The sequence below is a fragment of the Sarcophilus harrisii genome, chromosome 1 (assembly GCF_902635505.1).
Source record: "Sarcophilus harrisii chromosome 1, mSarHar1.11, whole genome shotgun sequence".
NCBI classification, from domain to species: domain Eukaryota; kingdom Metazoa; phylum Chordata; class Mammalia; order Dasyuromorphia; family Dasyuridae; genus Sarcophilus; species Sarcophilus harrisii.
Window position 1 is genome coordinate 326,930,569 of NC_045426.1, and position 22,809 is coordinate 326,953,377.

General features: G+C 35.0%; 1 protein-coding gene across 1 annotated transcript in view; it reads left to right on the plus strand.

Annotated features, from left to right (window-relative positions):
- The first annotated feature begins 4,582 nt into the window (after positions 1–4,582).
- The window catches only part of LOC100915922 (guanine nucleotide-binding protein subunit alpha-14), a 94,187-nt gene continuing 75,960 nt past the window's right edge, over positions 4,583–22,809 (plus strand). The window contains exon 1 of the mRNA XM_031945504.1: positions 4,583–4,709. The gene's annotated coding sequence lies outside the window, so the exon portion shown is untranslated. The remainder of the gene's footprint in view (positions 4,710–22,809) is intronic.

Consider the following 22,809-nt stretch of genomic DNA (forward strand, 5'->3'; position numbering starts at 1 on the left):
ACAGTAATAAGTGATCATAGTAATTTAGTATTTTTATAAATACAAAAATCTAAGTTTTGGGGATAAGAAATTTACATTTGGCAAAAATGACTGGGAAAATTAGAAATCTGTTTGGAAGAAATGAGACATGGATCAACAACTCACACTACAATAAATAGGGTAAGATGGATAAATTATTTCAACATAAAGGGCAATATTTTAAATAAATTAATGGAGTATGGAAAATCTTTAGTATCTGTCAAACCTTTGGATAAAAGAATATATGTAGACAAGAGAGAGAGGATCATGGGAAATAAAGTGAATAATTTTGATTATGTGAAATTAAGATGATTTTGTATCAAAAACAAAAACAAAACAAACCTTAATGCAACCAAAGTTAAAAGGAAAATCAGAGACAGGAAAAAAAAATCTTTAGCAAGTTTCTCTGATAAAGACCTTGTTGCTCAAATATATAGTGAACTGAGCCAAATTTTATAAAATTAAGAATCATTGCCAAATTAATAAATGGTTAAAGGATATAAACAGGCAATTTTCAGAAGAAGAAATCAAAATTATCAGTAATTACATTTAAAATGCTGTAAATCACTACTGGTTAAAGAAATTAAAATAAAACAACTCTGAGATACCGCCTCACAACTATTAGATTAGCTAATATGACAGTAAAGGGGAAAAAATAAATGCTGGAGAAGATGTGGGGGAAATTGGAACATTAATGCATCCTTGGTGAAGTTGTCAACTAGTCCAATCATTCTGGGTTTGGTTTTTCTTTTTTTTTTCTTGGCATATGGGGGTGGGGTGGGGTTTGCAAGGTAATTGAGGCTAATTGACTTGCCCAGGGTCACACAGTAAGTGTTAAGCATTTGAACTTAGGTCCTCCTGACTTTAGGGCTAGTTCTCTATCTACGGGGCCAATTAGCTGTCCCTGATAGTCTAACCATTCTGTGGAATAACTCAGAACTATACTGAACTATATATACTATGAAACTCCTTGACCAGCAACATCATTATATATGTATATATACATAAGCATATGATTATGATGGAATATGATTGTACTATAAGAAATGATGAGCAGGATGCTTTCAGAAAACCTGTGAAAATTTACATGAACTGATGCAAAGTGAAGTAAGAACCAAGAGAACATTATACATAGTAATAGCAATCTTGTAAGACCGATTAACTGTAAAACACTTAGCTTCAGTCATCAAGACAATGATTCAAAACAAATCCAAAAGACCCATTATGAAAGATGCTGTCTACCTCCACAGAGAGAATTCATGTATTTGAATACTTTTTTAAGCTTTATTTTTTATGGTTTTTTATGTGTTTTCTTTTGCAACAAGGCTACTATGAATTTTTTTTTGTAGGACATGTATAATCTATATCAATTTGCTTCCCTTCTCAAGGGGAGAGAGAAATTGGGAGGCAGGAAAAATTTAACACTCAGAATTTTCAAAAAAAATTTTAAATTTACATGTAATTGGGGAAATATTTAGTGAAATAAAATTAACACTTAATTAACTTAATTAACACTTAATTAAAATTAACACTTATTAATATTTAATTATAAATTTAATATACAGTCTATACTTATAAATAACAAATGAAGCTTTTAATAATTTTTTTTAAAAAAAGTATTCAGTGATTTGGAGAACATAGCCACTTAACTTCACACTGCCTCAAATTACCTGTGGTTTATCTGTTTATATGGACAGGATGGGTTTTCATAGTTGGGAGTGCACCATAATAATGAAAGCACAGGTCCAAACTTCACCTCTTCCCTTTTTAATCTCACCTCTAATCCATGAGATAGTGACAAGCAGCATTTTATTTTTGTGGTGGGGAGGGTAGCATCTACAACAGTTTTTTTATTTTTTCATTGGAAAACAAGAGCTATCCCTTGAGATCATAATAAGATCACTAGTATCAGAGATCTAAAACTCAAAGGGAACTTTGACCTAAAAGGCACACTTCAGTTATTCCAAGATGCTCATAAAGGGACACATAGTCTTTGAGTCACTGACTAAGAGAAAATAGGAGATTAAATTCCCAAGTCTCATCCAAAATTTAAGGAGCCAAGTTATACATAATAAAGGGAATGAAATAACAGAAGTAAAAGGAAAAAAGTTCTTCAGCAACTAGGAAAAATCCCCCCCAAAAAATAAATTGCATTGTCCCTAAATTCTCTCCTTCATACCTTTTTTTTTTTTTTTTTTTAAATAAAAACCACTCTAAGCTGCTTTTAATGGAATGTTTTCTGATTTTTGCCTCAACATAAAGAAGTTCAAGAGTTAGGGACAGGCAGAAATTTAGGTTAAGACAAAGAACTAAACCTCTCTGAATTTTGCTAACTAGGAACTCTAGTTTATGTAAACTTTATGCTAGTGGTTCTCTCCACTATTACAATAGTATGATATTTCCTCATTAAAATACTTCTCCTTTCTCTAATTATATAAAGCAGGATTTATTTAATATACTTCGACCAAAACAACCTGTAACAGCAAATTGAATGAGGAAGCAGATATGAAAATCCAGTTATCTAGTATTAAACCAAACATTAAATTTGAAAATTTGCCTGACCTATAGTAGGACCTCTGAGCCTGTATTGGTCTACTCAGGCACAGGTAGACCTAGTATATCTTGACTCCAACATAATGATCTCATTTTGGTCCTCTTTGAGAATGAAGGACAATAACCAACCAGAATTTGCAAAACAAAAACAATACACACACACACACACACACACACACACACACACACTAAACCCATGTAAAACAATGGCATTATTCTCACTAAATTTTAATTTTGGAAAATAGTTGTTGTTTTTCATAAAAACATTATTTACCATAACATATAGTAAATTTATTATCATTTAAAAGTTCATACATCTTTAATTGACCAGTTTTAATTTCTAATAAGGCAAATATTGATAGATGTAACTTACATAGACAAAAGCACCTTAGTCTTCTCAATACTTTAAAATTTTTTTAAAAAATCTGAAAACTGCTACTAGACACAGTAGAAAAATAGGTCTTAGATCCATTATATTGGCCTATGGCTAAAAGAGAGACTGTTATGTTGTAAGTGGGTTTGGCTGATTGAATATTCAGAGAGAAAGGGGGTAGAGGAACAGAAAGATGATGGGACAAAAGATTTCTCTGTAGGAAAAGTTTGGGAAAAATTCAGTCCTTGCCTTGGTCTGACAAACAGGAGAAAACAGAAAAAAACATACTTGGTACTTTCTGGTTTTGTATATTCCGCCATAGGGCAACTAGATGGCACAGTGTATAGAGAGCTGGCCCTGAAGTCAAGAAGAACTGATTTCAAATCTAATCTCAAACACTTCTTAGCTGTGTGGCCCTGGGCAAGTCACTTAATCCTGTGAAATGAACTGGAGAAGAAAATGGCAAACACTCCAGTATTTTTGCCAAGAAAATCTCAGACTGAGTCCAGAAGAGTCAGACACAACTAAACAATCACCACGGTGACATCCATCTACTTCTGTTACAAACATAATCTTCATAGTATGTTGCTGATCTGCTAGGAAATCTTAAAATAAAATTTCTGATCTTGGTGAAAACATTACTAATTGCAATGATGTAGTCAATTTTATCATATCTCCTTCCCCTCTAAAGTGGATTTTCCTTCCATTCTGTATGTTTCCTGTTTGTATCTATTTGTGTAATTGTTGTCTTTCTTATTGGATCTATAAATTCCTATATGTCCAGGATATATACCCACAGCACTTGCCACACAGTAAACAATTAATACTTTTTAATTAATTGTGGAGTCCCCTCATCATTTATATTTATAATGACTTTGTGTTGGCTGCCTGTCCATTTTATTTCTTCATGTTTAACTTGTTTCAAGTTAACCTCCTTCGCCCTCTGAACATAGGAGGGGGAGAACTTCTAGGGACAGCTTGTTCTAGAAACATGAGAGAAGGCAGGACATCAGGTTAAATGCTAGGTGATTTGTGGCATTTCTTTCATAGAGCTTAAAAAGAATCCTGAACTGTCTTTAGACTTAGTAATAAAATAAATGAATACTTAAATATCTCTTCTTTTCCTTTTCCTTCTCATTCATTTTGAAACATTTAAATCTTCTAGAGCCTTTGGGGATAGACAATTAATAATTAGGGAGTCTGGCTGCTAGCCAGAGATGCTAATTCTTTGGTGGAACGCTAAATGTAGGGCTCATTTTTCTTCTCTTCTTTTGGTGTTTGTTAATGACACCGTTCCAACCAAGGACATGATGTCCCAGCCAAAATTCCATGTCTTAACCAAAAAATAAAAAATAAAAAAGAACCACAAACAACAACAAAAAAAAAAACCCTAAATCTTCCAATCAGTGTTCACCTGAGCACAAATATTCCCTATTTAAGGGAAGAAGAAAAAGAATTGCTTGGAAAACAGTTTCCCCTCACCTGAAATCTCTGTAGCTACTCTGACCACTGCTTTTGTTATTGCTGCTATTCAGTCATTGCAGTGGTGTTTGAGGCTTTGTGGCCCTTGGCAAAGGTACTGGAATGTTTGCCTTTTCCTTCTCCCCTCATTTGACAAATGAGGAAACAGGCTTAAAGATTACGGAGCTAGTAATTATCTGAGGCTAGATTTCACTCGGGAAGATTAGTCTTAACTCCAGACCCGTCACTGTACCACCTCTCTGCTTCTTCCTTATCACGCTACTCCTGAGAGAAAGAAATAAAGGTACTGCCTTTAGTTACTTTGGGGTGGGGGGGGGAGCGAGAAATAAAGTCTGTGGATGAATAAAGCCTTTCAAAGGCCTTTCAATTCCTTTCTTCTTTTTAAGTGTCCATTTATTAACAAAATTAATATTGACAGAGGATCTAATACTATGCCTTATGTAAACTGTATGCTCCATAAATGATTATTAGTGATAGTAGAAATAGAAAAAAAATTACTTCTGAATGAAGCCTACACATAAATCAATAAAGGAAATACTCAGGGTGACCACAAACCAGAGCCTGCAATGGAGAAAATTGATTTAGGCACGGTTTCCCTTTTGTTCTACTCATAACCCTGTCTGTACCTCTCTCCTTGGAACTCTCTGGTGTGTTGGGGACTATAGGATTTGTGCTAAGTGGGTAGTGAAGGAGTGACGTTAGTCAATAAAGTAAAAAGAAAGCATCTCTCCTTCCCCCCCACCCCTTACCCAATACATCCAATCCTTAAGAAAAATACACACTTTACCAAAGGTCCATTAAAAATGAGGGGAAAGAAATGGCCAGCATTTATGTATCACTTCAAAGTTTGTGAAATACTTACAAATATCATCTCATTTTATTCTCACTATACTCTTGGCAGGTTAATCTATTATCCTCATTTTATAGATGAAAAACCTGAGGCTAACAGAGGTTAAGTGACATGCCCAGGATTATATATAATTAGTAAGTATATGGGACTGGACCCACTTAGACTCATGTCTTTCTAACTCCAGGTCCATCACTTTGTGTTTACTTTAAGCCCAATAAATGGAATCCAATGTCTTTGTAAGATAATGAAAACCAGACTTTTAAATAAGAAGCTTCATGGGAAGAAATGAACTGTTTCTGTCACTAGTTAAATTACAGATTTTTTGCCACATGGTAATATTGCCTTTCTTCCTACTGCTGCCCCACCTCATAAAGAAATTTTCTTCCAAAATTTTTAATTAAATGTTATGTTTAACATATATTGGATTATTTGCTCTCTAGAGGAGGGGGTGAAGAGGAAGGGAGGGAGAAAAAATTTGGAACACAAGGTTTTTCAAGGGTGAATATTGAAAAATATCTTTGTGTATATTTTGAAAATAAAAAGCTATTATACTTTAACATATTTAACATGTATTGGTCAACCTGCTATCTGGGGGAAGGGGTTGGGGGGAAGGAGGGAAAAAGTTGGAACAAAAGGATTCGCAACTGTCAATGATGAAAAATTACCCATGTATATATCTTGTAAATAAAAAGCTATAATAATAATAAAAAATCGATTGAACAACAACAACAAAAAAAAAGAAAAAGCTATCATTTTTTTAAAAAGTATTTATTTTTGTTACATTTTAAATTCCAAACTATTTTCCTCCCTCCTTCCCCACCCCAGAGAATGCTTTCATTTTACATACATGCAAACATAAAAAGATATCTATATCTATATACATGCATACTTTTACCTATATCTATATCTATTTATTTGTAAAACCATACTATGCATTCTTCTTTTTATTCTATATCTGGAAGTGGATATCAACTTCTTCATAGGTCCTTTGTAGTTGATTTAAGTATTTATAATCAGAATAGCATAGTTGTTCAGTTATTCTTCAAACAATTTTGCTGTTATTATATACAATATCCTCTTTGTTCAGTTCATTCCATTCTTCATTATTCAAGTCTTTCCATGTTTTCCTAAAATCAACATGCTCATTATTTCTTATGGCATTTCCATAACAACTATATACTACAACTTGTCCAGCTATTTTCCAATTTATGAACATCCCCTAAATTTCCAGTTCTTGACACCAGAAAGGGAGCTGCATAAACATTTTAAAACATGTGTGTGTGTCTATGTATAAAACACACACATACACACACATTTTTTTCTTTTTTCCTGATCACTTTGGGCAACAGATCTAATAGTAGTATTGCTGGGTCAAAGGACATACACAGTGTTATAACTGTTTGGGGAAAGAGGAATATTTTCCACACTGTTCCATGTAGTATACTTATCAGCATTTACTCTTTTCAATAAAGAAATCATTTTCTAAACTCAATAATATGAGATGAGCAGGTGAGTTCCTTGGCTTGACCCCAAAGTAAACAGAAATGAGAAAGTATTTATCAAGACTTGTTTATAGTACTCCTTTGACAGTAGTCATACCTAGGTGTTCAGGTAAGAGAATTATACCAGAAATGAACAAGATGGGTATATTCCCTCTTTCCTCCACCTTTGCCTTTGTGCCATTGAAAAATTATTGCTTAAGAAACCCTAATGTAGGAATTAGGAGACCTGACATGTGTGAGTCCTGACTCTATGACTTCAGCCAAATAATTTAAACTTTCCAAACCTCAGTTTCCTTCCATATAAAATGAAGAAATTGGACTAAATGATCCTAAAGTTCCTTCCAGTTTTAAATTCTATGATTAGGCTATTTTTCTAAGGTCTCTCTAGCTACAAAATACTATTATATTAAATATATCAGTAGTATCAATCAGCGGCAACTAAGTGGTGCCACAGTACATGAATCAATGAGCCAGCAGTCAGGAAGAACTGAGATTAGATATGGCCTTGGGTACTAGCTGGTTGTATAACCTTGGCCAAGTCATTTAACTTCTGTCTACCTCAGTTTCCTCAGGTGTAAAATGGGGAGTATGATTGCTGTGAGGATCAAATGAAATAAAAATTGTAAAAACTCTTATTACAGTGCAGGGAACTGTATAAGCACAATATAAAAGTTAGGCAAGGGGAAATGTAGTTTCATTGATGAGATCATGGACCCTTTGAAGCATAAAATATTTTAATTTTATTTTTTAACAAATGTTTTATGGGGTTTATAATGTTTTATTAGCTGCTTCCCACTGGAACACTGTAAATTAGACTATACTTCAAAGTCAAGAATAGACTCAATAAATGATCCCACCAGTCATAGAATGAGTTATTTGTTTTGCTGTAGTAACTTAAAATCTCCTTGGGGGGAAAAGTCACTAGTCAGACAGTCTTTCAATAATGGCACATCTAGGATGGGAATATTGTTGGACATTGAGGGCAGAGACCATTTTTATTTTAATCTTTGTCTTGTCAGCAATTAACAGTGCTCAGCACAAAGACAACACTGAAAAAATGCTTGTTGATCTAAATTGAATTAACCCAGGAAAATGGGTGCCTTCATAGTTTAAAGAGTGAAATAAATTCAGATGAGTAGGATTCAAGGGGCTGGGCATCATTCATCCATCTTGGACAGTGTGTAACATAGAGTACAGAGTAGGATTCAATTAACATTTATCAGATAGATATAAACATGAATGTGGGTCAAGTATTTACTTCCTTTCCTTTCCCAGCCTTTTACTTCCTGTGAGCAGTCTTGAACAAAGAGCCAGTTCCCTCTAAACTTTAATTTGCTCCCACAAATGGGTCAAATATGTTTTTGTTGACCATGTGAGATTTAGAATGTTGTACTGAGTTTTCCGGATGTAAACTAATCTTAAGTGCAGTGTTATATTTATAATTTTAATTTCAAATTATTATTTAGTTTGCTATAAATAAGTTAGATTGATTTTCATATGTAAGAAATGCCAGTTTAAGAATTCTATAAGCAACAAAACCAGCTTTTCAGTAATAATTTTTAAAAGTCCCCAAGAAGTCTAGTTTACCATATAGTATGTTGCCATCACTCCTACCTTTATTTCTCAATGCCACTATTACCACTTTTTCCTTTTGTTGCTATCATCCATCCATTCATTCATTTCTACATCACTCTTATTTCTCTCCCATATCACTGTGCTAAAATAACAGGCATCCATGGACAAGCCATGTCCTCTCAAAAAATCTATATTCCACTTTCTGACCCATCCTTACTCTTACCCTAACATATATTCTTATAAAAGTGAAATAAATCATCAATAGGAAAAATAAGCATAATGTATTAAATGCCTTTTGCTCCTATTGACTGACTTCCTCTGGATTCAATTTGATTTCTGATATCAAACATTAAGAGGGAATGGTTATAACCTGAGCAGAGTAACGAGTAGGACAATTAGGGAAACTGAGTCAGGACATTAAAAGGGAACTGTGACACAACAAAGTATTCTCTGCATATATTAGCACCTGGGTTTTCTTAATGTCTATAGGTAATCCTTTTTTTGAGGGGAAGGGTAATGCTTCATGCCACAAAATAAAAACTTTAAGCCAGCAAATATCTGTGTTCCAAGTTGAAATTTTTTATGCTTATTGTTTGTGAAAAGAATATGTGGAAAATTTTAGGATATTTACTGTCTTACCTATTATATACCAGTAAGGCATCTTTGAATGGAAATACTGGCAACTGGTAGAAAATTGTGACTGCCATATAGTGAAAGTAATTTCTTACAAAGTTCTCAAAAAGTACATGTCCAGATTCCACTAAGCTGACCCCTTTCAAGAGACAGCTTAGGTTCACAATAGGTAGAAGACTGAGCATGAAGTTAGGAAGATCTAAATTCAAAAGTGGCTTCAAATATTTCTATCCGAATAACTCTGGACAAATGACTTAATCTCTGTCTGGCTCAATTTTCTCTTCTATAAAATGGAGATAAGAAGAACATCCAAATTACCCTTCCCCCAGTGTTGTTGTGATCACAAAATGACTTAAGTATTGCAAAGTATTTAGTATAGTATCTGGAGTGTGTGTGGGGGGTGTGGGTGTGTGTATATATATATATATATTTCCAAATAAAATCAAATAAACAAAGCAAAAGCCCATGTCCTGAACAGACTGGTAACAGCAGCAGATATTCATCTGGATATTAAATGGATAGTATAAGACTCACAGGCCAGTTTCCTTTTCTGGACAATGGGTTCAGGTAAATCTTCAGAAACACAGCCTTTTGGTAAAAAAAATATATATATATATATATATATATGAATGTCAACTTGAGTTCCAGGGTGAGGGGAGCATTTGCAGCTAGGATTGTATTTTGTTTTTAGAAAAGTCCTTGTTACCCTAAAGCAAAGAGTTGTAAAGCTAAGAGAAAGCCTTGCAGGGTTCAATGATGGTTTAGCAGCCTAGAGAAAATGGCAAACCTGAAATAGCTCTTTCATTTACTGAAGAGAGAAGATTGAGATTCTCTAGAGCTGCTTTATCTGGAGAGTGGTTGTCCATGATCTCAGAGGGTAAGTCAACCATTTTTCCACATGATAGAATTTTGGATTGAAGTCCTTGGTTTTAGAAGCATAGCACTTGGGCCAAAAGCAACAGTGAACACACATGACTGTTAATTTCTGAGGAAAATATTTTCAGATAAAAATCACTTTCTTGATTGAGTTGGCAACTCTGGAGAGCCTTGGTGTGTTAAGGAACTTGTCCAAAGATTGTGTCACAAATTTGTAGCCTTAAAGCTGAAGCTAGCATGTACTATTGGCTACTAAAAATGATTCGCTTTTCAGAGCTGCTTTTAATTAGCTTTTGGTAAAATATTAAGTCTTCAAGGTTAATTTCTTTCCAGCTAAATCATTGGATAGCTACCTTGGGATCCTGTAGATACTGGAAGGTAGGTAAATTGTTTCTGGGTTGAGAGATGGGAGTATATCAAGAAATTATTCTCATTCAAAAATGCTGAGTATATGTATGGGAAAATGGATAGAGTGCTGGGACTGGAATCAGAATAAATTTAAATCTGGTCTGAGATACTACCTAACTGTGTGACTCTGGGCAAGTCACTGAATCCTGTGTGCATCAGTTTTCTCATCTGTAAAATATGAAGAGGAAAATGGCAAACTGCTCTAGTATCTTTGCCAAGAAAATTTCAAATGGGGTCACAAAGAGTTATACACAACAGAAATTAATCAATACCAACAAAATAGGGGTCATAATAGCACCTACACTTTGCAGGGTTGTTGTGAGGATCAAATGAGATAAAATTTGTAAAATACTTTTTCTAAAAACTTTTTTACCCTTAACTATTTGCTAGAAATAAATTGATTTGCAAAATATGCAAAGAATCATAATGGTCCAGATATTTCACACTAATTCTGCCACATAGCTTTCTGTGGACAATTACCAGAAGTATTTTTGTTATTATTTGTTTTTCTCCTAGGGGAACAACATCTTTAGAATGAGGGGATTGAGGTCAAGGGAGATTTTTGTACTGCCCAAGGTTATATAGGTAATAAATGTCAGAGATAGGTTTGGAAGCTTGGTTCTTTGACAATAGGGCCAATTATCTTTCTTGTCTCACTTATCTGCACTAATTAAAAAAAAAAATCCAAACTTAGAGTAGGCTTCCAAACAGTGCTAGAAAATAAGAGGATATCCAGACCTTGAATCTTGTCCTGCTATTGATGTTCAGAAGCACAGAGGTGCATCTATTTTTTCCCCAAACAATTCTAATACTTCTTGCATTTTATCCAGTAACAATGTATTTTTCTGATATCTATCTTTGATTAAGAGTTGCTCACACTTATTTTAAACCATTGATTGGTTCTGTAATTCAATAAAAGAGGAATTTTTACCTGAAAAAAAAAGATCAAATGAAATGATGCATCTTCTTCATAGGACACAAATGTAAGCTGCCTGTGGTTATTTTGATTCTTAGCCATTTGGGAATTAATGTGTTGGTTGAATAACCTAGAAATCAATGAAGTGATATTCTTCATTTGAGAAAAATATATTAAGGGTCTATCTCTTTATGTGTCTATTTAGGAGTCTGCTTCCCAAGTGTGCAGTACCTGGCACGCAGTAAGTCATTATTGACTGCTTGACTGCTAAGCCCTTGATATTCTGGGGGTTGTTTCTTTCCCAATAGTTTGTTTCATTTCCAGTAAAGGGACCCATGGGCATTTCTCCAAGTAGGAGATGCCAACTTTGACTAGGGGCACCCTCTTGGGAAGGCCACAGAGTTGGAATGTTCCCTTTGGACATTTCTATATCAGGCTCTAGGATATAATTAGAAGAGTGCACTGGGAGAGCAGATGTGTAGGAAGCAAGAATCTGGAAAGCTTCCATGGAGGAGAAGACGTAGAATAGGAGGAGTATCATCTCGGTTGGATGTGCTTTATTGATTTCCTTATATTAAAAGTTGACTCAGACTTACTGGCAGGGGATGAGGAGAGGGAGCTTGTTAGGATTAGCAGATGGAGAATTGAGCAGTTGTAGTTAATCCCAGGGGAATGCCATCAGGGGTCCTCAAACTTTTTAAATAGGGGGCCAGTTCTCTGTCCCTCAGACTGTTGGAGGGCCAGACTATAGTAAAAACAAAAACTTTGTTTTGTGGTTCTTTAAATAAAGAAACTTCATAGCCCTGGGTGAGGGGGATAAACGTCCTCAGCTGCTGCTTCTGGCCCGTGGACCGTAGTTTGAGGACCCCTGATTGAGAAATTCTTAAATCACACACCCATAACCTGGAAGAACTGTGTCCTAAACTGAAAGAATAGTCAAATCCCCCAGTAATCCCATGAAAAAAATATTGGTAGATTGGGTTTCCTCTGTGGTTTCCTTTTTTTGCCTGCGTGTTCTACCCTTTCCTATTCAGAATTCTAGGATGTTAAAGCTAGAGAGGAACCTCAATGAAGCATCTAAACAGCTCATTCATTTGATAGATGAAGAAAGCAGAAAACTGAGGGACTTGCAGTACTTGGTTAGTGAATGAGATGGGACCAGAATCCCATTTGCTTATCCCCACATGAGTCAGTGTGCTACAGTGCCCCAAGTGTGGATACAATGTTAGACTATACAAGATTGCTGAGAAAGTAGTGTACCTTTCCATACAGGTTCAATAGACATTTAGTTAAACTTTTAGTCTACTCACAGTAAGGTCAGTGATATTTTCCTGTTTCTTACTCTTTTTTCCCTTCTCTCCTCCTCAGCTCTACTTATGCCCTGGAGAGGCTGAGCCAAATTAAAGGAAGACCTTTTTACATGCTAGTTCTGATATTAGAAACCAGACTAAAAATGTCAAAGGAGCTTTTCTTTCTGACTTGCCTGGGATGCCTTCTTCTCTCTCCCACTCCTTGGCATTTCGGCAGAAAGGAGTCATAAGAGAGCTCTCTATCCTCCATCACAGGCGGGCCAGTCCAATCTTTTCAATTGCCTTTCAACTGTATCCTTAATCAAAACTCCTATCCCTGAGATTCTGCTCTCTTAGCTAGGAATTAGGTCTGATGAAAATAATGCTCAATTATATATAGGTGAAACTTGACCTTGACAGTAGGAATTGACATTTTAAAAAAGAATCTCCTTACCCAAGTCAACATCTAACTGATGCCGTGGAGGAAGTTTTCTTAAAGTACAAGTTTGGTCTTTCATTGCTCCTAATCCACTCCAGGTGACCCTCCTTTAAGCCTCATTTTTTAACTCTAGTTTGCCAGGGAATGAAATAAAAAGGATAAATAAAACTGTACATCAAGCACTGTAATTTTTTCTCTCTGAAAGTAGTCTTATAGTAGATGATGGACTGCATGGAGGAAATTTTCTTAAAGTACAAGTTTGGTTTTTTTATTGCCCCTCATCCACTCCAGATGACCCTTCTTGAAGCCCCATTTTTTAAACCTGCTTTGCCAGGGAATGAAATAAAAAAAATAAGTATAATTGTGCATCATGTACTATAATTTTTTCTCTCTGAAAGTAGTCTTATACTTAAAGTAGATGGAGTGCTAAATAAAAGACAGGAAAACCTTGATTCAAATCCTCCCCTTGACATTTCTGTAACCATGAGCAAATCTCTAAATCTTATTATTCTCATTTGTAAAATGGAGATCATAATTCTGTAGTAATGACCTCATAAGGTTGTTGTGAAGTTCAAATACGATAAAACATTTTAAGCAATTTGCACACTTTAAAAGGACCATATGAATTATTTATTTGTTGTTATGTTGTTATTATGAGTTATTATTTATTCTCCTGAAATGGCTCAATTTTTTCCCCCAGAAGATAGAGATTCATATATTACTAATAGTGTACCAAAAAATGATATTAATGTAAGCCCTTTCTGATAGTTAATCTAGAAACATACTAGACTAAATTGTACTATCAAATAATATTACCTTTAAATTTCTGTGGAGAAAAAAAGTTATATACTCCTAATTGTAATGTAACTTGTATTATGTAATATGGTTTTACATAGGTTTGGGGGAAAAAAAAAGAAAACCTTCAGTGGTTTCCCTTTGCCTGCTGATTAAAATCTAAACTTCAGCCCAGCTTTAAAGCTGTTTTTCTTCAGTCTAGTTCCTAATATAAGGCAGGTTTATCTTAAGCCTTGTAGGATAAAGGGATTAATTAATAGAAAGAATAAAAATGGGGAAAAGCGATTATACACCACCTCCTAGGTGATATAGTAAACCCTTTTACAAAAATAAGCTCAACTGATCCTCACAACAACTCTGTAAGATAGATGTTATTATTACCTCTCTTTTATAATTGAAAAGATCCAGGCAAACTTGGTCAAAGTAACAACTGGGGTCTTCTTGACTCAGGGCTCAGCCTTCTATCCATTGCACCACTTAGCTGCCTCAATGAGAGGCAGTATCATTCAGCCTAAAACAAAATGTGGAGGGAGGGGGCAGGACAGTCAGCTCCTCATATTTCACCAGCTGCACTGATTTTGGGCTTCTCCATCAGGGTTGTCCCCTTCCTAATCCCCCATTAGCTGCCTTTTGTGAATGTTCCTCCCCCGTTAGTTTGTCAATGCCTTGAAGGGAAAAGCTGTCTTTCTTTATATCTGTCTCTAGCATTTAATGCCTGTTTGCTGATTGACTAAAACACAGCAAGGACCCTCAAGGCTTCATTGTGCACGGTTTCTTCTGCTTTCTTCTTCTTTTTTTTCCCCATGTCACCATTATAGTCTCAGATGAGGCAGGAACATCACTGTAGCCATTGCTGTTACTGCTGAAATGCAGCTCCACCCAAGAAGCCTGCAGGTTCTCCTATTGTCTTATTAAAGATAATAGATTGGAGAAGTCAGTCATGGATTAAAAGCTAGAAAGGACCTCAGAGACCAGTCTAACCTCATTTTATAGATGAGGACATTGAAGACTGAGCAGGCTGGTTGACTTCCCAAATGCCATACAACTAGTATATGCCAGAGGAAGGACAGTTCTCATTTTACTGTACCACACTCCTTCAGCAAATGTGTCTGAAAGGGAATAGCCTTTTCAGTGATGTGGTAAAAAGTGAAAGCAGGAGAGACTGGAGTTCATATTCTTGCTCTTCTGCTTTTTTTTTCCTTTTCCTTTTTCTTTTTTGAGGGGATAGGGGTGGAGAGACAATCAGGATCAGGGTCACACAGCTATTAAGTTTTTGAAGTCAAGTTTGCCCTCAGCTTCTCCTGACTCCAGGGCCAGTGCTCTATCCACTACCCCCTGGCTCTTATATTTTCAAATTGTGTGACACTTATTATTAACTCAGTTATCATGGGCAACAATTATTATCTCTGGTTCTCAGAGTTCACTCATTTATAAAATGGAAATAATTGTTATATCATTTACTTTAGAGATTATTGTGAGGAAAGTAAAATCCAAAAGGGGCATATGTATTTGCATGTGTGTCTGATTCTTATTAGTCCATTTGACTTTACACTATCCAAGCCAATATTTGTATTTCCTCCCTCCCCATATTTGTATCTCTCAGAGGAAGGATTTTGTATTGTCATATCAGTTTTCCAAAGGTAAAAGTAACAAAATCCATATTCTGACTTCTTTAGATCTGTGACGAGTCTACTAAAGCAGCCTTTCTTCCTTTCTGGCTGGGTGGTGAGGGGAAGAATCAGAAAGGGTAGAAGGAGTGTCCTAGTGTGCATTTTCATATAATTAAGACAATTTGTGAACTTTTGTTCCACATATGAAGCTGAAACATATCTAACTCCACTTGAAAAGAAAGAGGTTAGGAATTATACAAGTTTTTCTTGAAGAATTTGGCTTGCTAGCTCTATCAGGGTAAATGCTATGCATGTTTACAAGCCAAGTAATAGTACATAAGGTTATGTTTTAATGAAAATAAGAGGGACAGCTGTTTCCTTAACCCAGATAAAATTTATTCTGTTTTCAAGCTTTGGTTGATATGCTTGGCTTTGATGGTGACATTTTCTCATACTCGGCATTTCATCCACCGTTCATGTCCCACATTGTTTTTCTTAGACATACATGATGGCTTTAAATGAGGAAATGATTTGTTTTTGGCTCTTTTACTTCTGGAAGGCAACCAACTGTTTCTTTCAAGTTATTTAGTGGGAGAATATAGCCTCTTCTGAAGCCTAAATTTTCTCACCCTAGTAATACCCATTTAGGCTTTTGTGTTGGAATTGGGTAAACTCATTAAAATGAAGCATCCTTTCTTTAATGTTTAACTCTCAAGGGAGAGGTTTTCTGTGCTACTGAAGGTTTTGAATATATGACAAACAGAGTAAAGAGCACTGGGCCAGAGTTAGCTTCAAAGCTTCATTTGTGGCTTTCCTGTTTGCTAGCCATGTGATCTTGGGCAAGTCATGTAATTTCTCTCAAGTCAATTTCATCATCTGTATAAATTGAAATAATTTACCCACCTCACAGAATGATTTTTGAGGTTCACATGAAAATATGGATAAAAACCTTTTTAAAAACTGCATATAGAGCTTTACAAATAGAAGGTTTTATTTTTGGAATCAATAAATGACACTCACTATCTTTATCTTATCTGGCTATATCTGGAATATCTAGAAACAACACTGCATATTTTAAAGGAATATATAAATCTGAACTATTATTCTTATGCACATTTCTTGTTATATTGTACAATTTCTGTTTGTCCAACAGCTAAGACTTTTTTTGAGGAAAAAGTCTTGGATATCCTTTAAGAAAGTGTGTGATATGGATAATAGTATTATTGATAGAACAATTTGGAATTATGCCCAAAGGGCTATCAAACTGTGCATACTCTTTGATCAAACAGTGTCTCTAACTGCATCTGTATCCTAAAGAGTTCAGCAAAAAGGGGAAAGGACCCACATGTGCAGCCCTTTTTGTAATGGCAAGGAACTAGAAACTGAGTGGATGCCCATCAGCTGGGGAATGACTGAATAAGTTATGGTATATGAATATTATGGAATATTATTGTTCTGTAAGAAATGTCCAGCAGGATGAATACAGAGAGGCTTGGAGAGACTTACATGAACTGATGCTAAGTGAAATGAGCAGAACCAGGAGATCATTGTATACAGCAACAAGATTATGTGATGATCAATTCTGATGTACATGGCTATTTTCAACAAAATTCAGGCCAGTTCCAATAGACTTGTGATGGAGAGAGCCATCTGTATCCAGAAAAAAAGAGTGTGAGGACTGAATGTGGATAACATAATATTTTCACCCTTTTTGTTGTTTGGCTTGCTTTTATTTTCTTTTTCATTTCCCCCCCATTTTAGATCTGAATTCTTATGCAACAAGATAAATGTAGAAATATGCGTAGAAGAATTGCACATGTTTAACATATATTGGATTACTTGTATAAGGAAGAAAGTGGGCGGGAAGGGAAGGAGAAAAATTTGGAACACAAGATTTTGCAAAGGTAAATGTTGAAAACTATCTTTACATATATTTTGAAAATAAAAAGCTATTATTTGAACAATAAATATACTTTAATTGCAAAGAAAAATAGTCACATTGATTAAAGTAATTTCATGAGTCAACAAGTCAGCAAGTATTATTAAGTCCCTATAATATGTTCGGTATTGTGCTAAGCTTTGAGAATATAAGTAAAAATGATACTTGTGCCCAAGGAGCCTACAGTCTAATGGGGAAGGAATTAATAATAGTTAGATCCTGCTTTAAGGTTTTCAAAGCATTTTATATACGCTATCTCATTGATCCTTACAACCCTGTAAGAAAGATCTTATCCCCATTTCTAAAATGGGGAAATTCACACCTAGTGAAGGTGAGTGACTTGCCCACAGCCATAAAGGTAGTATCTTTGGCAGAATTTGAATTCATATCCTTCTGATTTCCAAACTCAGTTGCTCCAACTACTGTACTACCTAGGTATCCTTTCTTTTAGACACTGTTTTCTCACATTTTACTTCAAAGAACCCTTAAATCCCAAGTTTTGTTTTTAATGAACTTTATATATAAAGTTAATAAACTTTTTTGTTTATAATGAACTTTAAGAGACATTAAAATAATGATTTAAGAGAATTTTACAGTAAGAGTTCTGCCAAAATTTAGTTTAAATTGAATGACTTCACTGCTGTGGAAAGTTGAAAACTTTGAAAATAAACATGGGTCTTCTCTTTACCAAGGTCTACATTTCTGATTTGTTAACTCAGTCCCATCTTCTCTTTTCTTTTCCTGGACTTTGCCTTTTAATTATGTGTTCTCTTTCTTCCTCTCTTTCCTCATCTTTAGTCTCTTCTTATTTATGATTCTTTCTCTGCTTTCTATAAACATGTTCAAGTCTTTTTTCTTAAGTGATTCTCAAATCTTTCCACAGTAGTGGAGTCCTTCAATTTAAAATAAACTTTGGCAGAACTCATATTAAAATCCTTTAAAATTATCAGTAAATGTGTAACAAATGTTAGTTTAATTGAATTAATTTCAAAGATACAAAATATAGCATTTTATTTAATTTATAAATAAAAAAGAGCTTTATCATAAATAAATGATATGCTCTACCCATTAGTTTATGGAACCTTGAACATCCAAGTTTAGTCTGTCCATAAACCATATCCCTGGCAGGATTTGCTATAAATACAAAAGTTATTCATTTTCTGTTTTATAGGTTGTCTATTAAACACAAAACTATTTTAAGCTTTTTAAATGTTATTTGCTTCAACATCAAGTAGAACTTCTATATGATAATTCAATTTGTGCATATAAATGTCTAATTTGAATCTACTCTTGGCTTAGCTGAATGCATAAAGCATTAATTTTCAAATAATAAAAAAATCTATGTAATCTAGAATCATAAATGCATGAAATTTTGCCAGAATTATGCAGTTAAAAGATACCTATGACCTATCATAATTAAGCCAATTAGAACATCAGATTAGATATGGCCTGATTTTTTTACTTGTGGGAGGGAGGATTATTTTGCAAGGAAAAAAAATGTTTTGGAAAGGAACAAATGAGAACTTTTTTTGTGATAATTAATTTTTCCAGGAGGTTTTTTTTCTTTAAACATTTTTGGCTTTCTTCTTCTGGACGAGAATTCTGTGTGGTCTAGGAAGGCAGGGAGAAGTCTTGCCCGATTTATTCCCAGTAGATGCAATTCTGGTGGGATGCCAGTCAGGTTTGTATGGTCCCTAACTAGTGATCAAATATTTAAGATATAAAATGTCGTTGTTTATGAGAGTATTTAAAAAGAATCTGATTAGAGTACAACAAAGTCACTTGAACATTTCTGATAAAAATGGATTGTTTCCATTACATGCTGTTGAAGTGAGTTGTAATAGAATTCTTTAAATTCTCACTTGTCAGAATAAAAAAACAAAGTGGATGATTAAGCCAATTGGAACTTGTCATATTTGGCCAGAATAATCCAAAGGGTGATATAGTCTGCTTTGAGAAACTGTTTCTTTATTTTTTTCTGTTTATTTCCCTTCTAAATTAAACTGCTATAGTTCTCTACAATTGGGGAATATAATTGGGATTACTGTGCTTATATAATCAAATTGATACTATCATATTAATATTTTTAGATTAAAAAAAAATCTTGTAAACATTTAGCTCAGAAGCAAAGTAACCTAAATTATACAAAATCCCTTATTTCCAGGGTTTTCAAGAAATTGACATATTGTATCCAGTTCTGATAGGTATTCATGGAAAAGTTGGGGAAAAGAAATAAATATGTCCTTGACCATATGGCATGTATAGCCTGAAGGGTGGAAAGGGAGATGCAAGAAAAGCACATATAATTATATTCTATGACCTTTGCTTTGGTGATCTCATTCAGTCTCATGGCTTTAACAGGAGGAAAAATTCACGAGTTTATTCCTCCAAATCTCATCTCTTTCTTGAATACCAGGCTTGCATTTACATTCCCAATTATTAACTGGGGTTTTTCATTTGGAATTACCATGAATACCTCAGCATATCTAAAATTTAATTCATCATCTTCCTTGCCTAAATCTTTCCCCCTTTCCAATTTTCCCCTATTTCTTAATGACATCATCATTCTCCCAGTCATCCATGCTCTGAAGCTCTCAAAATCCAAAGACTCTTCCTTGTTTATCTCAAACATGCTCTCTGTTGTCTAGTTTATCTCCCCACTATTCTTATTCAGGTAATGAGCACCTCTTGCTCAAACTACTGTAAATGGCATCCTGACAGATATGGCTTTGATCTATCCTAAATTCTATTGCCCAGGTGCCCTTCCTAATATATTGTCTAATCAAAATCCTTCAATTACTACCATTTACCTATTATATAAAATCTAAATTCCTGCCTGACATTAAACTTCTCTGTTCTGATCTAACTTTTTAAGCTTATTTCATTTAATTCATTCTCACTTTTCATGCATTAGTCAAACTGAGCTAATCACCCTTATCCCACACATGTCCCATACTTTCTAAAACCTGTGTTTTTGCTGCTCCTATTTCAGTTTGATTCAAATAAACATTTTTGAAATGTGTACATTGTGCCAGTAATTGTACTATATGCTGGGGATAAACAAAACAGGCCCTGTCTGCCCTTTACTAGGTTGTATGGTGGGTAGAATATACTTGATTATGAAAATGATGGTAAGTTACTGAAGGTTTTTGAGCAGGGGAGTGACATAGAAGTCAAAGGAGGAGAGAATATTCAGAAGCAGGAGTGAGATTAATGGGGTTAATACCATAGAAAGGCTATGGAGAGGATGAGAATTAAGAAAAGAGTATGTTTAATTTGGCAACTGAGGTCATTAGAGAGTTGTCTTACTAGAGCAGCAAAGATTGAAGTCTGTTACAAAGGAGTAAAGAAATGGTGGGTGAAGCAGAAAAAGACAAGTGTAGATTTTTTCTTTTTTGAAACTTAGCAATAAAGGGGAAGAGAAGAAATAGAAAAATACTGTACGGTGTAAATGGAGTAAAAATCAAAGAAAAATTTGTGTTAAGGTAGAGAGTCCTGGACAAATTGATAAGTAGAGTAGATGAAGAAAATAGAAAAAGAGAGATTGAAGACAAGGGGGTGTAGTGTTCTCTTCTTTTTCTAAAATATGATGGTTCTCTGGGTACAGGTTTCTTGGGGAGGCTCTCTGGAGGAAGCCTTAGTTTCAGTTCAGATCAATAATCACCCCAAATACAGCTAGGAGTTAAAATCCAATCTTTTATTGTCTCTTCTAAAATAGCCCAGTTAGCTTTCTTTGGTTCCGAGAGCTCTCGTTGCTAGTCTTTTGCCTCTGCCAGCTTCTGCCTCTAGCTCAACTCCAACTCCTGGCAATCTTCTAAACTGACTCTCCCCTCTCAATCTTTTCAGTTGAATTCTCCTGACTAAGTTCAGCTGTTTTTATGCTCTTTTAGAGGTGTAAACTCAAAGGTTGACTCCTCCTCTGAGAGTGGGATTATGGGAGGTGTGAATTTGGATATCTCATACTGAACCCTGAAATCTCCCAAAGGTGTGAACTAATGTGTGAGCTAATGTGTGAACTCTCAAAGGTGTTAACTTAAGCATTGTTTCTATCAATATTAGTGACTTAACACCTTATAAGGATTTGCTCTAATGTGTGAACCAATAAGCATTGTATCAATTCCATTGAGTTAACACTAGGATTCTAACAAGGGAGGAAGACAAGAATTTTGAGGAAAGCTTGCATAATGGTTACTATACCAAGATCCTTGAAGAGAGGAGGATCAAGGGTTTAAGTAGAAGGGGTAACCTTATTGAGAAGAGTCAATTTATCCTCCAAGATTGAAAGTAAGAAGAAGAGAATGAAGAACTAAATTGAGAGATTCTGAGGTGTGAAGAGTAGGAGATTGGGGAGTTCACCTTGGATAAACTCAATCCAAGGTAAAAACAGAAGGTCAAGTATTCTGCTAAGACATAAGGGACTAGAGGATGAGGAAAGAAGAGAAAATTTGGAGCAGCCATTGGTGAAGAGTGTGATAAGACTTTATTTAGAAGGGACAAAAGGTGAAATTAGCATAAATTTGTAGTGATTCCGATGATGAAGGTTTCATGACTTCTGGCAGTGCTCTGGACTACTAGATAATTGGACTCCTAAATAATTGAATAAAATGAGAAGGGATAAACTAAAACAACAGGTGACACTTAGGGTACGAAAAGATTTTGACAAGCCAAACTATTATCAGATTGAATAAGATTATATTTATTAGAGATAGATGTAAATTAAGGTTCTAAAACGGAGTTACAAGTAAAAAAATAAAATGGGGAAACCATAGCTAGAATCGGTTTGTCTAAAAAAAAAAAAGTAGTGGGTGATTTGATGAGGTGAGGACAAATAGGCCTCAAGCTTAATATGAGTTAATAAAACGTCATGGCAGCCAGTGAATCTGAAGAGGTCCTAGGCTACATAGAGAGCCATAGTGTCCGAGAACAAGCTATAGTCCCATTTGTACTCTGCCCTGATTAGACCACATCTACAGTATGATGTTTAGATCAAGATCCAGATTTTAGAAAGGATATGCAATCAGAAGTATCTTGGGCAGTTCAGTCAGTCTGGTGAAAGACCTTGAAATTAGGCCATATAAGGATTCACTAAAGGAACTGCAGATAAGTCACTTAAAGAAGAGAAACCATGGTGTGTGTGTGTGTGTGTGTGTGTGTGTGTGTGTGTGTAGATGGGGGGAGGGCAAATAACATGACAGCTGTCTTCAGATATTTGGCTAACTGCCCCATACAAGAACTAGGAACAGTGAGTCTAAGTTACAGAGAGACAGATGTAGGTTTGACATAAGGTGAAACTTCCTAACAATTAGAGCTACCCAGCAGTGAAACAGACTATCCCATGAGACTGTGGATTTTTCCTAATGAGATGTCTTCAAGAAAAAAACAGAATGACGGTTTAGAAATATTGTAGAAAGAATTCTTAAGACACAGCTTGGCCAAGATAATGGCGACAATGAAGCCCTTACAACTCTGAAACTCTTGCATTCTGTGAAGGAAGATGATGGGACTTACTTAAGGGATTAGTGAAACAGTGAGAATGGAAGAACAGAAAGAG